Source organism: Acinonyx jubatus, chromosome C1 (assembly GCF_027475565.1).
Source record: "Acinonyx jubatus isolate Ajub_Pintada_27869175 chromosome C1, VMU_Ajub_asm_v1.0, whole genome shotgun sequence".
Taxonomy (NCBI): Eukaryota; Metazoa; Chordata; class Mammalia; order Carnivora; family Felidae; genus Acinonyx; species Acinonyx jubatus.
The window spans coordinates 121,472,096-121,479,346 of NC_069381.1; the positions used below are offsets into that span (position 1 = coordinate 121,472,096).

Below are 7,251 nucleotides of genomic sequence, written 5' to 3' on the forward strand. Positions count from 1 at the left end.
TGAGATCACGACCTGAGCCAAAATTGGACACTTAGCTGACTGAGCCACCCAGGCACCGAGATACTATATAATAGTTTTGGAGAAAGGAGATAACAGCAGAAAAACGTGTCTTTTTCCTTTTAAGTTCTTAATTGGTGATTAAGGAAAATTCCTGTTTCTAGAATACCTAATGACTAGTCAAGCTGAATCAAGCGGAAAATGTCAGGAGGAAACTAGTTTTTCATCCAGGACTGGTTGGCTAGTGGCAACCAACCCTATGTTGACAAAAGCTTGACACTGGCATTGTGACTTGTCTATCCATTGGCCATGGCAGATATCACTTAACAGTTACAGCACGGGGCCATCAATTCCACATTTTTATTTATTTATTGAGTTTTTTCCTACATGTCAGCTCTCTAATAAGCACAGAGACATCGTAGTGGATAAGAGAGACAAAGTCCTTGTCCTCTTGGAGCTCACATTCTAGAAGAAGAGACAACACACAGGAAAGAAAGATCATTTCAGATAATGAGAGGTGCTAGAAAGACAGTTAAGCAAGGAAAGGAGCTAGAGTATGGCCTAGAGTGTGGGGGAGGGATGTCACTTTAGCTAGGGTGGTTAATGTCCTCTCTGCAGTCACCATTTGGGAGAAACTTGACCAATGAGACAGGGCCAGCCATGAGAAGATCTGATCCTCAGCACAGCACTCCAGGTGGCCATTAACAGTCAACGGCTGATTGGCTATGGATGAGCCCTGTGCAAGGCATGCTGGGGGATATAGAAAAGCCCAAGGTAAAAAGCATTCCATTTAGGAACATTAAACATCACATGATTCTGAAACAGGGTATGGAAGGCAGACTTGGAATACATGGATGCTAGTCTTCGTCCTAGAATCTTGGTTTTTCCTCATCAGTAAAATAAGATGGACCAAATGGTCTACAAAATTCCTTTTAGAGCCTGTGGCCCATAATTCTAGCTAAAAAGTGAAGTAGGATTTTAGACAATTGGAGAGATAGGGTAGATTAAGTAGAGAAGCCCTTTTGTGAATGGGGTCATTTGAAGAGTCAGATGAGAAATAAGATATAACTATTGCTTCTTGGAGGCTTCTTGGTGATTTCAGAAAAAGCCATAATCAGCCCCTAGTTTTTCAGTTTCAACTGCCACAATCCAAAGCAGTTCTCACCTTGACTTCTGCATGAAAATTAATTGGTATGATCTTCTCAGCCATGCACACATTCAAAATCATCAATATACGAATATGTCATCTGGTCATCTCACAACACAAAGGGCTGCACAAAGGCAAATCACAGCGCTGTGGAATAAAGAGGAAAGAGTTGTCAGGGATTCATATGAAAAAATTCACCTTTCGCTGCTGACTGACAACAGGGGAGCCAGCACAGAAGTGCCATGGGTGAGAACTATCGGCTTGCATGGTAATGATGGGTCTGGATCAAGACTCAGGTATGAGCTAAAAAAATCCTGATCTTGCTTCACAATGGCATTAAAAACAGGTCCCAAGTGCATGAAAATATCCCCTGTCTTACAGGCAATAGTTCAAGTTAGGGTCATTAGCCATAACACAAATACTTACATGTTATTGTGATATTGTGAGTTTAGATAATAAATTATTGAAATTCACTTTGTGGGTACAAAGTGCTTCATAAATACTTAATCTCCAGAGAGACTTCAACTTAGAGTTACGCACCCCATTTGTGGACTTCTCCTTATCCAAGTTACTCTGGGTCCCTGTTCTCTTTGTAAAAATTTCGTGTGCCCCACTAGCCTCTTCACAGTTCCCACTGTGGCTGATGGATACTGGCTTGGATCTTGCCATCCCAGCAAACCAAGAGATCCAGGACAAGCCAGGAATGGTCTTTTGAGTAACTTCCAATTCACAAACAGGCCCACTGACTTATTATTTCTTGGTTTTTCCATGCTCTAAAGCAAAAATGTAACTATCTCTGTGACTTATCCCAGACCACAGGGATGGATGGTTTCATGCGGGGATGCTTTCTCTAGAGAAAAGCTCATACTACGAATCCAGCGCTTTGGGCCTGCAAACTGTTCATCAGGCACCTTAAAGCCCCCACATCTCAACCAGGAGCTAAACAGGAGGCTAACCAGAGGCTTGCATTCTCTGGGAATATATAAGACAGGGCAGTACAGACATCATCTCTTCTACCTCCGTCTCTAAAGCAACAGTTCTAAAAACACTTCCTCAACATGGTTTTAGCCTATACTCTAGAGACCCTTTAGGGCCAGGATGGAGTTGTATTGGCTAGAGAATTCCCCATTAGTGATAGAACACAGCTGCAATACTACTCCATCTTCCTGGTCCTCAAGCTTCTCATTTGTAAAATGAAGGTTTGCATCTGTCTCTTAAGGCTTTAACATCCAAGGTAGCCTGGTTTGTGGATAAGCCTGCTAGGTGTCCAAAACTCATTTCTGGAGCTTACTGTTGTACAGCCTGACCTCAGTTCACTTGTTTATGTTATAAAATAATGCCTACCTCACAATGTTAACTGTAAGAAACACAATTAATTAAGCATGTGAGTGTTAAACCGTAGTGAGCTGTTTTACCTTATGTAGCAAGACCTCTTACCTAACCATCCAGCATAGTTCTCTCCCTATGGAGGTCCTCACTAAGCACTAGATTGATTACTTGTTGGACTTGAGCTGAGAACAAAATTGGACCCTCAGCATATGCCAAACCCTGTTTGAATGAAGAGTTTAACTGGACCATCCTTGTTGAAGGTGGAGGTCCCAGGCTAATACCTCCCAACTCATGAAATCTGGTTAGAGCAGCCAGGCATGCAATAAGAAGGAGCCATGTTAAGAAAAAAGGAAAACCAGGCACCCAGGACTGAGTATTAAGTGCATATGTGCATGTTCCATTATTTTCATGTCTTAAGATAACACCATTTTATTATATCTCATGACTTTGTGGGTCTGGAATTCAGGCCAAATTTAGCTGGAGGACCTTTCAGTTCCACATGGCATTAACTGAAGTCAATCTGTGATATTCGGATGGTGAGGATACTGGACTGAGAGTCTAAGACAGTTTCACTCATATTTTGGGGGCCTTGGCAAGAATGGCTGGAAGGCTCAGCTCAGCTGGACTATCAACTGGAGCACTTGAATGCAACTATGACAGCATGGTGGTCTCAGGGTAACCACAATTCTTACACAGTAAGTTGGAGTCTTGAGGGAGTTTTCTAAGAGACCAATGCAGGAGCTGCAAGGCTTCTTCCGACATAGCTTTGAAAGGCAGGCACTGTTGTTTTGGCCACATTCTATTGGTCTGCTGGTTCTATTGGATGATTAAGGCTGGTCCAGATTTCAGGAGACAAGTATCTTGAATTTACCTCAATATTGAGCCTCAGTTCTGCTGCATAGAACCAGGTATGGTATGACCTCTTTCATCTTCTCATCCTTTCCATTGTCACCACCAATGTCTTCATCATGTAATGAGAAAGCCAAGACTGAGATGTCACCAGGGCAACAGAAAACCCCAGCAAGTAAGGACAAAAGGACCCTCTGAATGGCCACCATCTTGAAATACCTGACTATGTCCAGCAAGCTTTCATTAGCCCAGAACCTAGAATACCAAAGATCTTCCCACATTCTCTGCTCTACAGAGATGAAAACTGTCAACAGGAGGCTCTCTGGAGACTGGCACTCTCCAGGAGGCTCTCTATCACCTACTGTTGATGGCAGGCATCAATGTGAAGGGAATGAGTCTTCCTCAGAGAGGACAAGAAAATTGGGCAGTTGAAAGGCTATGTCCCTTTGCTGCTGGTAGCCATCATGCAAGAGGGACCCAAGGCTCCTCAGGGCTGTCAGGGTGCCAAGCCCTCTCCATTAATATTATCATCCAGGGTCTTACAACATAAGTTTAATTTTTCATATGCTGCATTCGTTATGGGCTGGCTGTGGCTTTGTTCTGTGCCATCTTTATTCCAGCACAGCTAATGGGAAAGCAGCTTCTATCTGGAACATTGTCAGGTGTCATAGCAGAGGGAAAGGTGAACACCATGATTCTTAACCCTTCTGCTCAAAAGTGGCTCCTGTCACCTCTGACACTCACATGTCATTGGTCAAAGCAAGTCAAATGTAACACTGAACACAAAAGGACCAGGATGTAGAGCCCTCCCACCACAGGGAGAGGCCCTGCAGAGAAAGGTGCCACAATATTTGGTAAATATTAACATAATCCACCATAGTCTGTACTCTGCACACCAAACACGCATTTCCCTACCCTGCCCATCTAAGAGGACACTTATCCCTCCCCAAGGGAGACAACCCCCAATTCCCCTGCAGGTGCTGCTCTGAGCTCAAAGTCCAGGACTGGTGCATAAGGCACAAGCACCGCTATAGAAGGTTTGGATGTGCCTGCCTCCTTTAGATGGGGGACACCTGAAAAATTAAGTCACTTGCTCCCACACACAAACTCAATATTCAGTTAGGGACAGGGACACAATTAACACTCCCATTGGGAAGTGGATGCATGGGAAGTCATTTACCAGTCACTGACCCCCCCCCCCCCAGTAAATCTGAAGACCCACTGGGCAGGTATGGTGAGCAGCCCCTTGTCCTAAGGGTGGGGCACATTTAGCACCCCGATTCTTTTCCCCAACAGAAACTCCCAGTCCACTCTTCTCCGTGGTCCTTGGTTCTGCCCACTGAGAGGTCCACTTTTTCACAGTCCTCCTTTGCCTAATCTAAAAAGGAATATGGTCTCCTTGGGTGCTAAGCAGAGCCCTCAGCCTCCCCCCTACCTATAAAATATTGGGGGAGCCAAAGTTTGCTTTAAATACCAAATGGGTTCAGTCTCTTTTACTCCAAGCTGGTGGCTTTTGTTTGCCCATAAAATTCTCTTAAAATGTTCATTTGTTTTTTATATATTTGATTCTAGTCGGCCTCCAGGACCAGGAAAGATAATGGTAAAATGACTATTTTTGCTTTAAGCTCCTCAATTTGGGGTTGGTTTGTTATGTAGCTATAGATAACAAAACTGCAAAACAGTACAGATACCCAGGCCCAGGCAAAGCCAGTTGAATCAAAGTCGCTGGTGGAGAAGCCTGGACCTCACCACTTTGTTTCTGCAGGTGATTCTGTTGTTGCCAAAGGTTGAAAAACTGCTGCTCTTTTGTAGGTGGTGCCAGTGAACAAAAATAAAGGGTTACACAAACAGTCATCTTTGACTTATCCCTAAAAGAAACCCCCTTTTCTATTTTTTTTTCCCCATCACATTCACATAACAGTCAGATATAACCAAGTAGATAGTGACCAGATGGTAAAGGGTTGGAAGTTACATCATAGGAAGAAAGTAGGGGAGGGGGTGCATGGGAAGGGGTTTAATGCAGAGAAGAAAAGTTGACAGGGAGCATTTAGTTATCTCCCCATATTTAAATGGGTAAGAAAAGCTTTCTCTGGTTACTAGAAATCAATAGGAAGCCATTAGATAGAAATCACAAGGATAAATATTACAGTTGATATAATTTATCGTAATGAGATGGAGAATGTAGTATTTTCTTAGTAGCTCTTACCAGAATACGTAACTAGGGCAGGGATTTGAACTTTTCACAAATAGCCTGGAGTTCTCTCATTCTGTGCACATAACAGGATTGCCCTTCCTCACCCCTTTGAGGTTGGGAAAGACAAAATGACTCACTTTGACAAATAGTAATAATAATAATAATAATAATAATGTCACTGGAAATGTTTGTATATTCCAAAAGAAAACTTTGAGAGCCAGTGTGTAAATGGCCACGTCCCCTTTCTTTCTGTGATGTTTAAGATAGTAGATGGGGCGCCTGGGTGGCGCAGTCGGTTAAGCGTCCAACTTCAGCCAGGTCACAATCTCGCGGTCCGTGAGTTCGAGCCCCGCGTTGGGCTCTGTGCTGACAGCTCAGAGCCTGGAGCCTGCTTCCGATTCTGTGTCTCCCTCTCTCTCTGCCCCTCCCCCGTTCATGCTCTGTCTCTCTCTGTCCCAAAAATAAATAAACGTTAAAAAAAAAAAAAAAAGATAGTAGAGGCACCATTAATCTGGGTCCAGAATGAGGTCGTAAAGCAGACGCCAGATAAATTATAGGATTTCCAACTAAATTTGAAGTTCAGAAAATAATAAGAATCATAATTTTAGTATGCATTTTGGGGGGCATATGTATGCTAAAAATAAAATTATTGAGTATTTGAGGGTGTCTTGAAGTTTTCCTTCCTACTTCTGGCAACCCCACCCCCCAAAGCGATCCCCATGGGCCATGTAGCATTAGGAAGAATTAAACCTTTGTTATTCTAGGCCATGTGGACTTGCGGCTTGTTTGTTGCAGCCAAATAACTTAGCCTAAACTGACTTAACTACTTCCCATTTTTCATAAGAAAATATTTTGATGAGGCCTAAGCATAGCCCTAATATGTGAAAGGAGTAGGCAGCTTCTCTGCATAATAAGAGAGAAAACTGAGAGCTTCTGGAGGTAATATGAGAAGGGGAGATGGATAGAAAACTGTTAAAACAGAGCCTCAACCATCAGGGAATTTCTTACCTACTTGAAAAATAAAGTAAGAGAAAATGATGGTAGACAGTAGTCTTGAGGTCATAGAGGTCATTGTGGATTTAGGGTAGGCATGGAAGGACTTCATGCAAAAGCAGGCCTGCCTGACCGAGGGGTGGCCAAGTAAGTAGGAAGAGCTGAAAGCAGAAACACCCTGTGGGGAATCGGTAGGGCCAGGTCTGCTCTACGCCACCACCTACCAGCTTCATCAGTCCCCACAAGCCCCGGCTCAGGGCAAGGCTGGAGATAAAGCTCTAGGTGGCACCTGGACCCAAGTCACAGGCCTGCTCTAACGCTGAGAGACTACCTGCATTCCATAATGCTGATGTCAGTGGCCCGCCTGGGCCTCTGACAGGCAGGGGAATGGTGGTTGTGAGTTGATTTCAAAGCCAAAACCCAAACATGTTTGCTACCTTTTGTTTGACGCATCAGTGTTATAGGAAAGCTCCTTGATAGCAAGAGATCCCTCATTTCTATGTGTCCTCACCCTTAGCACATGGTGGGTGTTAAATAAACATAGATGCTAGGAGGCCCAATATTTTGAGACCCTCTTTAGCTGCTACAGCAACTCCTTTTGGCCACCAGGGGGAAGCACAGGGTCATGAACTAGAAACTGTGGTGGGAGTTCAGAATCCCGGTGGATGTGATTCCCATAAACCAGGTGGTAGGGGAGAGCCCAGGCTCTGCCAGCATTTTCTTGGGCCCACAGAAAAAGGAA

At 43.9% G+C, this 7,251-nt stretch overlaps 1 long non-coding RNA gene across 1 annotated transcript; it reads right to left on the bottom strand.

Moving 5' to 3' along the window:
• Positions 1-354: 354 nt before the first annotated feature.
• On the bottom strand, positions 355-5,651 carry LOC106974785 (uncharacterized). The gene is made up of 2 exons (XR_008295282.1): positions 1,163-5,651; positions 355-747 (listed from the first exon to the last, which is right to left on the bottom strand). It is a non-coding gene; the product is annotated as an uncharacterized LOC106974785 (long non-coding RNA).
• Between the last annotated feature and the right edge of the window lie 1,600 nt (positions 5,652-7,251).